We start from the raw sequence: 12,477 nt of genomic DNA, 5'->3' as shown, positions 1-12,477 counted from the left end.
CTATATATTCTGGGCTACATACCCGTAGTGCTCTTAAAAACATGGAAGCAAACACTGATCTTTTAACCTTATTGTTTTGTCCAGAATAGAAACGTACATAGGAAGAAATATTAGTAAGTTTTCTGTAAACACTATACTTAAACCCACTACTATTTCTCCGTATGAGGACATCCAAAAAGGGTAGGCATTCATCTTTTTCTATTTCCTAGAATTCTAAAGCAGTCACTCTAATACTTTCTTCTATAAGATTCTATTTAATTTTTAAAATAAATTTTGCATATATAATGATCGAATATTTCTTGAACTTCATAAGGCTTTTGGAATAACGGAATCTGGTGGTCATTATGATGACTGTAGTTCTAAATGAGAGAGGACGCTATTAAAGGTGTTACAGGCATGAACGTAAACAGCCTTTCCACACTAGATTAAAACTGAAACAATCTCCAGTAAAGTATTAAAATCAACTGGCTTTACAAAACCAGTCTTTTCACTCTAAATTAAAACTTAAATCATAAACAATGCCAAGGATAACATAAAGAAAGGAAAGAATAAATGGGAAAAGTTTCAATACGCTTCCAAATAGATTTAACTAGACGTGAAAAAACTGACTTATTTCGTGGCCTTTCAGATCAAAGATTCCTCAGCAGACGCAATCAAAATACAACCGTAAGAACTGAGGAAAGAGAGGCGATAATCACTTGGGGCTGTTGATGGGAGGAAGTCTTTCGTACGAGGGTGCCCTCAGCGACTGCATGGACGACGACTGAAAGCAGGAGAAAATATACCATTAAAAACTAGATTTCAGAAAAAAAAGCAATTAGTAGATTCATCTTCATCTGGTTCTACCCAAACTCATCAGTCTTACAAATCACCAAGCCTATTAACACCCAAATTCATCAGTCATCACAAATCACCAAACCTCTAACACCCAAACTCATCAGTCATTAAAATCACCAAACTTCTAACACCCAAATTCAATCACAAACCTCTAACACCCAAACTCATCAGTCATCATATATCACCAAACCTCTAACATCCAAATTCAATCACCAAACCTTTCAACACCCAAATTCAATCACCAAACCTCTAATGCCCAAAGTCATCACTCATGAACTCACGAAAGTCAAACCTTAAAACTTTGATCCAGAGAAACCAAACTCACTCTTAAGAGCTGGTTGATATCATTCATGTATCTGACATCCCTGTCGTTGCTGGTGTACTGCAGTTCCATCTAGTAGAGGGAGTAAAGCTCCTGAAGTTTGGGTGGCATTGTCGGAGTCAGTTCTGCAGAGTTGGAAATGCATTCAATTCAAGGTCACAAAACTGGAGGATAAATTCTTGGTGTACTGTTTTGGTAGCTGAGAACTGTCGGATACAAAAGACACTTACAGACGTTCCTCCATTTCTGACCTTTCAAGTTACGACCTTTCAGGTTACGAACTTTTCAAGTTACGACCTTTCAAGTTACGAACTTTCAGGTTACGACCTTTCAAGTTACAACCTTTCAAAGTTACAAACTTTCAGGTTACGACCTTTCAAGTTACGAACTTTCAAGTTACGGCCTTTCAGAGTTACAAACTTTAAAAAAAGTTACGACCTTTCAAGTTACGAAAGTTCAAGTTACGGCCTTTCAAAAGTTACGAACTTTTCAAGTTACGAACTTTCAGCAAAACACACAATCGTGATCGTAAATGGATACTGTACTTTATTATTATCATACTTTGCTTAATGTATTTAGGTTTTATGCATCATTCGTATCAATAAAATACTCTACAAAATACAGTACAGGACTAGCATTGTGTTTTAGTATGAAAAAACATAAAACAGTATGGTACGTATTTACTCCGAGTGTGCAAAGTTGGACTTGCGAACAGACCAAGATACGAATATCGGTTCGTAAATAAGTAGAGGAGCGTCTGCATACATCAACACCATGAGTCTGCAATGGAGAATCCAATCCACAGTCACATATGGATACATAGTACATTCAAGAATAAATCCCACCACGGAGCTTTCTGGAATCTGTTCGAAAGCTCTCCTTATGAGATTGATTTCCGAATGTAGTATGTGCCCCTACGCAACTGAGGATTTCTTTTTCCATATACATCAGCACTAAAGACTTACTTACGGACAACAAAAACACCATCAAGATGACCAATAATGATAACAATGATCAACACTATACGGGAAGGGATATTATGTAAATAGGGAAATTAGGCATTGCTACCATATGCATATGATGTGAATAACACATTTAAGGAGGTTGGTGGAGAAGAGAATACACTGAAATATGTGACATAAGAGGCATATTTTAAAAAGCTGTATCTCACTTCACATTTACAGATCTAAACACTAATTAGAATCATTGAGATATATATGAATGTGCTCTATCTCATACCAGATACCAGAGACCATAAGGATTTAGCCAATACACTAACGCAGGAAGATAATAAAGTATACTTTTTTAGAGAATTTAACAAGACCTCGCATTTGTCACCTAGTATCCTGTATGTTATCTTCACCACACTAAGAAAAATGACTTCACTTCCTCCATCTATTTTTATTCGACTCAGGTAATTCAGCCAGAAATATCAGCAATTTCTGTATCATTTCTCCGAGTGTTCTTTGTTTGTATGGTGTTTTTACGTTGCATGGAACCAGTGGTTACTCAGCAACGGGACCAACGGCTTTACGTGACTTCGAACCACGTCGAGAGTGAGCTTTTATCACCAGAAATGCACACCTCTAACCCGTCAGTGGAATGCCCGAGAATCAAACTCGCGGCCACCAAGGTAGCAGGCCAAGACCATACTGATCACGCCACTGAGGCGCTCGAGTATTCCTCTGTATTCTCAGATTTGATATAGCCTGACGATATATGTCACTGAAATCATCACAAAAATCACAAAATTTTCTGAAAAAAAAGCTTCACTTCACCACAGGGTTTAAAATATTCCTGGCACAATCACAGAAACAGTTTCTCCTTCGGACAGAACATTGTGGTCGCTCGTGAAAAATCTGACAAAAATTGTGGTCACTCGTGGAAAACTCTGACAGTACATTGTGGTCACTCGTAGAAAACTCTGCCAGAACATTGTGGTCACTTGTGGAAAACACTGACAGAACATTGTGGTCACTCGTGGAAAACTCTGACAGAACATTGTGGTCACTCGTGGAAAACTCTGACAGAACATTGTGGTCACTCGTGGAAAACTCTGACAGAATATTGTGGTCACTCGTGGAAAACTCTGACAGAACATTGTGGTCACTTGTGGAAAACTCTGACAGAATATTGTGGTCACTCGTGGAAAACTCTGCCAGAACATTGTGGTCACTCGTGGAAAACTCTGCCAGAACATTGTGGTCACTCGTGGAAAACACTGACAGAACATTGTGGTCACTCGTGAAAACTCTGACAGTACATTGTGGTCACTCGTGGAAAACTCTGACAAAAATTGTGGTCACTCGTGGAAAACTCTGCCAGTACATTGTGGTCACTCATGGAAAACTCTGACAGTACATTGTGGTCACTCGTGGAAAACACTGACAGAACATTGTCATGTGGAAAACTACAGAATTGTGGTCACTGTGGAAAACTGCCAGAACATTGGTCACTCGTGACTACAGACTTTTTGTGTCACTCGAACACACTGAAAAGCCAGAACATTGTGGTCATCGTGGAAAACTGACAGAACATTGTGGTCACTCGTGGAAAACTCTAACAGAACATTGTGGTCATCGTGACTTTCTGCAGCATTTGTCTATCGTGGAAAACACTGCAGAACATTGTGGTCTCTCGGGAAAACACTGACAGAACATTGTGGTCATCGTGGAAAACACTGACAGAACTTGTGGCACTCGTGGAAAACTGTTCAGTAAGTAGAAAACATTGTGGTCACTCGTGGAAAACTCTGCCGTGGAAAACATTGTGGTCACTGTGGAAAACTCTGCCAGAACATTGTGGTCACTAAAACTGGTTGAGACACTGGACAGAACATTGACATGGTCACTCGTGGACAACTCGAAACTGTCAGTTTTAGTGCAGTACAAAAAAAAAAAAAAACAAAAAATAAAAAAAAAAAAACGTTTCTGTTAGTGGGTGCACATGACGTTTAACATTCAATTGTGTTTAAACCAAAATATAAGTAAAAATTCCTTGAAAAACCATCTAAACAAAAGTAAAGACTGTTAATAATGAAATATATAACAGTTTTTGACCTCCGCATTGCCTGAACAAAGGCAAAAGCGCTTGGTACTGACTGTCTGCCTATCATTTTCCTGTGGTAATCGCTTGCATAATGAAGTTACGGGCATCTACTGTGTTTTATAACCATGAAATATGAAAAATTGGTTCCTTTTATAAGAAGGAATGCATCATTATAAACTTCCAGAAAAAGTTGTCTCAGAGCATTGCCCCATTAAAGCGAGTGTTTAAAATCAAAGCACATCACACCCTGAAACATCGAAAGAAAAATTGTCTAAATTACTTAAAAAATGATAACCAAGCTTGAAATCCTCTTAAAATTCCTTGAGGAAAATGGTTAAATCCAATCAAAGAAGCGAAAGATCATGGTAATGAGAGCACGAACTCAACAAAGCTTCCTGATAAATGTTTAGATAAACAGTGCTGGAGGCTCTAGTAGGCTCTCGTCAAAAAGAAAAAAAAAAAAAAAATTACATAATATTAAAAATTGCAAGAAATCCGAGCAACCGTAAACAAATATGCACCTGAAAAAGAACACAAGATGTGACGCAAAAAGACAAACCATAAATTAACTAACAAAAAAAAAAAATTTTTTTTGGTGCCATGTGATATACAAATACAAGTCATTGATTGGGAGCCGGTGCAGTTTTTGTTGTAGCCACACAAAGGCAAGCAGAATGCAAGCAGAATGCAAGCATCTTATTGAAGATTTCTTTCACAGACAGATCTCTTTCGATACTGACAATGCTTATATTACAAAAGGATATTTCTTACGTTATGTACAGTTTTCAATTTCATTAAAATCTGCAAGCAAGATATAAATATTCTAACATGATGAAAATGAACGAAAAGTTCTACAGTAATGAATGGAAAACATCTCGGCAAACGCCAAGATGCAATCAAAGTAGGAAAATGATTAGTAAACTGACAGCCACAACAAAAACAGGGATCACCCAAACAAAGACTTTCGTGTTGGCTTACCTACTGAGCCTCCTTGCAAAGCTAAGGAAGAAAGTTGGTACTATTTCCAATTGGCGTCAAAGAAACACGTCATATATTCGACTAGATTTCTCAAATAAAGACGGATCTTGTCAAGATGAGCGAACCCACTATTTTCCAAGAATATGTTATACCGTTTTGATTTATATATTTATTTATAGACACATTCATATACATATATCGAACTACAAATGTCCTTTAATATCTAATTCGCTCTACCTCGGAATTAATATATTTTCATATATGCTTAACCGAGGGGGAATTTATTAAGCGATAATAGAATTGGCGATCGACAGGCGCGAAGCAGCGACCTCTCAATACTAGGACTGGCAGTGAAGCCTTGCGGTGTCGGGGTGGTCTAAAACATCCTAGCCTAACATTTAGGATCTTTCATGGACCTTTCCTAACAACCCGCCCCCCAACCAACAACAAAGAAGTTTATAGGCTTTTCCATAAGGTTTTTCTATCCCTCCAACAACAGCAACAACAACAAAGTAGATTGTAGACTTTTCCATAAGGTTTTCCTATCCCTCCAACAACAACAAACAACAAATTAGTTTGTAGGCTGACTCCCCGAGTAAGTGAAACTCCTCGCTAGGGGAAGGAACAAGAAAGCGTCTCTCTGGGAACCGACCTTCGATCATCTGCCGCTGCCTGGTGATGATTTCGTCGGAGAGGTTCTTCTGTCTGTCGTACCGGAGGAGGAGGAGGAGGAGGAGGAGGAGGTCTCGGCGCCTCGGCTCGTGCTCCTTCAGGAGGGCTTCGCTCTGCATCTCCACCTTCTGGATCTCCAGCTCGTGCACCTGCGGGAGGAGGAGGAGTAGTAGATTCCTTTTCGTCACCTCACAAAAGGTTGTGTGTGTTTGTGTGTGTGTGTATGTGTGTGTGTGTGTGTGTGTGTGTGTGAGAGAGAGAGAAGAGGAGAGAGGAGAGAGAGAAGGAGAGAGAGTAAATCGTTCATTGGTTCTAAAAGTACATGCTGGAAACATTTCAATGGAGAGTAGAAGAGAGGGAGAGAGAGAGGAAGAGAGAGGAGAAGTAAATCTTCATTAGCTCTAAAAAGTTACATGCTGGAACATTTCATGGAGAGAGAGGAACGAGAGAGACGAGCACGAGAGAGAGAGAGAGAAGTAAATCGTCATTGGTTCTAAAAGTACATGCTGGAACATTTCATGGAGAGAGAGAGAGAGAGAGAGAGAGAGAGAGAGATTGCAATATATCATTTCATCCCATCTCATTCAATAGTATTTTGGTTAGTTACATCATTTCCTCACTCAACATTTCGGGGTGCCACATGCACGCTCACAGTATAGGGTCACACATATAATAATTCAGTAAACTTGAAGAACGACGAAAATGAGAAGAAAACAACAATCATATGCTTTCGTTTCGAACTTACGTGTCAGACACATCAAAAGTGATTTATAAAAATAATTTACAAAAGCTTGCTAGATGGGACAGAGAAAATCTAACATAAGTCATAAGAAAAGGTTGAAATATTATACGGGTGTATCTTGAGTCGACCGTAGACTAGTGATAAATCAAACTGCACGTAATACTCAAAGTTAAGTTAAGTATGTCTCAGTTCCACCAGTCCACTGAGCTGATTATCTTATATCAATCTGTGCATAAAAAAACGTAACAAGGACCAATTACTGAACACTCACCTTGCACAACAGGGCCAGAAGTTCTTTCTGCTCATCGGTGGTGATTGTCGCTGGCAAGGCCTGAGAGAGAAGGGGGAAAGGAAAAAAGAATAAAAAGCAATAACACAAGACAAGGTGGCAATGCAAATAAGTTGTCCTAATGTCATATTTACAACTGAAATCTCACATATCTCCATGCATATAGGATTTCATATTCATATATGTATAATGTATGAACCGATGAATTTATGCATGTATGAATGTGTATATATATAAATGAAATGTCACATATCTAAGTATAAGGGATTTCATACATATACACATATATACATTTATATATATATATATATATACTATATATATATATATATATATGATATGGTATAGTATGATATGTATATATATGTCTATATATATATACGTATATATATAAATAAAGGTTTTTTGTCACGAAGGAAAAAATGAAAAAAGCGAGATAGCCAAGTACTTTCGGTCCTGTTCGGACCCTTTACTGAGGCAAACTGATTTTACAGAGAACAACATTGTCAAAAGAAAGCTTAATATACAAACTGACACTACAATATTAGCAAGCAATAAGGGCGATTTTCACTCTACAGAAGGGAGGAGTCGCCTGAGGGAAGCCACACCTTGAAGGATACACGCAGTAAACAAGTGATTTTCCCAGAAAACAGTACAATTTGAAAGAACACGGGAGCATATACAATTTAATATCATGAATTTTTACAAAAATTTCCCCCCCATTATTATTCAATGAAAAGACGAAAGAAAATATAAATATATATATATATATATATATATATATATATATATATATATATATATATATATATATATATATATATATATATCAAGCAAGAGGAAGAGGGAGAGAAAATATCGAAACAGAGAGAGAAAGAGAGAGAGAGAGAGAGAGAGAGAGAGAGAAAGAAATAATAACGATTTACATGTGGGACTAATTTAATAGTTGTTCATTTATTTTAAGGTCCTTCATAAACATTTTACAAATATATGGGTCCAAATGGTACATTCCCAGACTAAGATTTAGGTTGTTTTTATTAGTGATTTGTATAATTGCCGATTCCAGTAAATTTCTTGAAACATAATCATTAGATCTAGCAATTACCGAGGTATCACCCCAATTAATACAATAAGATTTTTCACTCAGATGGATAAACAGTGCATTTGAAGTTTGGGCTGTTCTAACTGAATACATATGCTACTTAATCCGTACACATAAATTTTTACTTGACTGACCAACGTAAAACGATGGGCAATCCTTATAAGGAATTTTGTAAATGATGTTGTTATTTGTTACAGGACTATTCTTAATTAGCATACCTTTAATTGTATTGTTATAAGAGAACACTACATTAACATTAAACGATTTAAATATTGATTTTATGGTTTCAAATCCACGAAAATAAGGTAAGCTAAGTACATTTTTAGGCATTTCTTTTTCATTAATAGCAACATTATAAAACTTTTTGTGAGGTTTTTGATAACATAAATCAATTAAATGAGGTGGGTAGCAGAGATCGTTTCCTATCTTTTTTATGTATTCTATTTCTTGGCCCAGATATTGTGGACTTGTGATACGCAAAACGCGTAGGAACATAGAAGAAAAAATTTAAATTTTAATATTAAGATGGTGGCCAAAATAAAAATGTACATATGTTAAATTATTTGTGGGTTTTCTATAAATACTGAATTTGTATTGGAAAGATTCTCTATGTATTAATACATCTAGAAAAGGGATGACATTGTTATTTTCAATTTCAACAGTGAATTTTATGGATGGCACTAAATTATTCAATTTAGACAGTAAATCTTTTACATCGATACCACCAGGTAAGACTACTAAGATATCATCGACATATCGGTACCATTTTAAGGGGATAAGTGTGATATTCGGGAGGTGTTGTCTCTCAAAAAATTCCATATATAAGTTTGAAAGGAGAGGTGATAAAGGGTTACCCATGGCCATACCAAATATTTGTTGGTAATATTCTCCATTAAAAATAAATCTGCAATCACAAATACATAACTTAATTAAGGATATTATGTGACTAACGGACATAGGCAATTCATGCAGTACAAGTTCATTATTTAAATATTCTAGCACAGAGTCAATAGGGACTTTTGTAAACAAAGAACATACATCAAAACTGACAAAAATATTGCTAGGGTTTAGTACAATGTTATTTAATTTTCCACAAGATCAAGAGAATTCCGGATGTGTGAATTGGATACAGTTCCTAGTAGCGGGGATAACAGTTTAGTAAGATATTTAGATAGTTTGGATAACAGTTTAGTAAGATATTTAGATAGATTGATCCTGCAGTACTAATAATTGGGCGCATAGGTTTGTTTTCCTTATGAGTTTTGACTAGGCCATATAAATAAGGTAATGAGGGACACTTTACAGTTAACTTACACAAAAGTTCTTTTTTATCTTTAAGAATTTGTTTGATATTGATATTAAAGTTTTTTATTACTTGGTCCAACGGATTTTTTGCGAGTTTTTGTAAGTTATTTCATCCTCTAGTAAAGTATGCATGCGTGATATGTAGTCAGTTTTGTCAAGAACCACTAAACTATTGGATTTATCAGCCTTGGTAATGTGTAAGCTATTATCATTCTTCAATTCTTTTCAACTTTTTCTGTAGCGAGCGGGGAAGTTATTTTCATGATAGGCCTGCGTAGCACTATATGTCATGCCTTTGATAATGTCTAAATGATTTTGTGGTAGGTCACAGTATTTTTCAAACTTATATAGAGATGTCGCTATTGATAAAGCTGAGGGTTTGTTACAAATGAAGAAAGACAACCCAGAACCTAATGCGCGCACTGCATTATCACTTATTTGTTTGCTCGATATATTCACCACACAATCACTTCTAGCATTATTGGTCCAATCACTGTCGTTGATAAGGTTGTTTAATTTTCTGTCCAGTTTTCTAATAAAAGTGTCTGTAGTTCTATGAAGTTTTCCATATATTTCTTGCCTTAATGCGTGTTTCCAATCAGCCGGAATCGAGTAGTTGAAGTTACGTCGGGCTTTTTCCAGTTCTTTAAATTTCTCCTTTTCCTCCATTTTCGCGGCAGCAATGTGACGTTTTAATATGTTTGATGAAAATTCATTAAAAGGATGTTGATCGTATCTTCTTATGTGGTATGGTAGCAATGATTTGGGTAACACTTGTTCCGCCAGGCATTTTTTCAGGAATTTCAGGTGAATTCTGGTAGAGTGCGCTGCTTGTAATGACTTGGAGAAAGAGGTGACTAAACAGCTCAGCAGTGGGAACAGGAAAGTAAAAGTAAACGTGGCCCTCATGATGAATAACTTGATCACGAAGTATATAAAACGTGATGCTATGTATAAATAAAGGTTTTTTTGCCACGAAGGAAAAAATGAAAAAGCGAGATAGCCAAGTACTTGCGGTCCTGTTTGGACCCTTTACTGAGGCAAACTGATTTTACAGAGAACAACATAGTCAAAAGAAAGCTTAATATACAAACTGACACTACAATATTAGCAAGCAATAAGGGCGATTTTCCCTCTACAGAAGGGAGGAGTCGCACCTTGAAGGATACACGCAGTAAACAAGTGATTTTCCCAGAAAACAGTACAATTTGAAAGAACACGGGAGCATATACAATTTAATATCATGAATTTTTACACAAATTTCCCCCCCCAAAAAATTATTATTAATGAAAAGACGAAAGAAAATATAAATAAATATATATATATATATATATATATATATATATATATATATATATATATATATATATATATATATATATATATACAAGAGAGAAAGAGGGAGAGAAAATATCGAAAGAGAGAGAGAGAGAGAGAAGAGAGCAGATTGAGAGAGAAGAGAGGAGAGAGAGAGATGAGAGAGAAAGAAAAGAAAAAATAATAAACTATATACATGTGGGACTAATTTATTAGTCCCACATGTATATATATATATATATATATATATATATATATATCTATATATATATATATATATATATATTATATAGAGAGAGAGAGAGAGAGAGAGTTGAGAGAGAGAGAGAGAGAGGAGAGAGAGTCTCCAGTCAGCAATATCACAGTATTTCAGAGGGTTCCATGATACATCTAAGTAGAATACCATAGTTTATTTAAGAAACGTTTCGCACACAAAAAACACGGTGCATCATCAGTCTGCGAAAATAGAAACAATTACATTATCAAAGGAATTCACAATAAATACTAAAAATATTACAAAATTAAAATACTGTAAAAGTTAAAAGTTAAAGATTTAAAAACAGTGCAAAAGAACCAAGAGAGAGAGAGAACTGAAACACCAACCATTCAGGCCGTTGCATAGTTGTCGTCTAGTTTGGGACGCCAGATTTTGCCATTCCTTCTCAGTCTCTTATTCTGGATGGTTGGTGTTTCAGTTCTCTCTCTGTCTCTCTCTCTTGGTTCTTTTGCATTGTTTTTAAATCAAAGCACATCACACTCTAAAACATTGGGGAAAAAATCGTCTAAATCTCTTTAAAAATCAGGGTTGGCGGTTTAAACCATTCAATAAAAAAAAACCATGGTTTTTTTGGTCTTTATGTTTTTTTTTGTTTTTTAAATATTTTTTGGTCTTCGTGTTTCCTTTATAACTTTTACTTTAGGTAATATATATTTTTTGCAGCTTTTGGTGTTTTTATCAGTTACTTGGATTTTTAAATAAAATTTTCAATGTTAATGTTCACTTGTTTAGCCTACTAAAACATTCTGAATTGTAACTATCTTACAGTGTTACTGTGCTATAATATAACATTTGATGTAACTGAACTTATTCATACAATTGGTAAACCTCAGATAATTAGGTTAAAAGAAATTTGTAAATTATTTTATTTCTTTAATAAAAAAAGGGGGGGTTAGTTCTATAAAAAGAAACAATCATGTTAATTATAGAGAGAGAGAGCAATTATTCATTTCAAGTTGAAATAGGTAAAAAAGACATTCAAATAAAAGAAAAATTTTCAAAAATAAACACCATTTGGTGTTAACTACAAATATAACCCTTAAAATGGTAAATTGGTAACTTGATATTTGACTCAATCAGATCCAAACTTGTAAACAAACCAGATACAGGTATTAGACATGACATATCCACAAAACTAAAGCATCTCACTAATCACTCTCTCTCTCTCTCTCATATGCAGTTGTTTGAAGTATTGCATTAAACCAAAAATTTGGACATTCAACCATAGTGTTCTAAGAGAGATATATATGGAGACTTAATTTTGGCCATACTGATAATAGAACTATTAAATTTTGTTAATCCTTCTTAAAGTGTATGGATACATCATACTTGTATGTCAAATACGGCCACAGAATTGTGGGGTTATCATTAAAATTGCTTTAGTTTTATACTGGGTAGCACAAAAATTAAATAAACCCATAAAAACCATATCTAGTAGCACAAAAAATGAAAAAACCGTAATAAAACCATATTTTATGGCTTAAACAAAAAACCATGGTTTAAAAAAAAAAAGTTTTTTTTTTTTTTTTTTTTTTAAACCATTGGTTTTTGCCAACCCTGGTCCTTAGTATCACCATCTTTGCTATTG

General features: G+C 35.3%; 1 long non-coding RNA gene across 1 annotated transcript; it reads right to left on the bottom strand.

Annotated features, from left to right (window-relative positions):
* Positions 1-629: 629 nt before the first annotated feature.
* LOC135210574 (uncharacterized) lies at positions 630-6,934 on the bottom strand. The gene is made up of 4 exons (XR_010313551.1): positions 6,871-6,934; positions 5,838-6,006; positions 1,163-1,284; positions 630-763 (listed from the first exon to the last, which is right to left on the bottom strand). It is a non-coding gene; the product is annotated as an uncharacterized LOC135210574 (long non-coding RNA).
* Between the last annotated feature and the right edge of the window lie 5,543 nt (positions 6,935-12,477).

Source organism: Macrobrachium nipponense, chromosome 39 (genome assembly GCF_015104395.2).
Source record: "Macrobrachium nipponense isolate FS-2020 chromosome 39, ASM1510439v2, whole genome shotgun sequence".
Lineage (NCBI taxonomy): Eukaryota > Metazoa > Arthropoda > Malacostraca > Decapoda > Palaemonidae > Macrobrachium > Macrobrachium nipponense.
The sequence above is the reverse complement of the archived record's forward strand: the minus strand, read 5'-3'. Positions and strand labels throughout refer to the sequence as shown.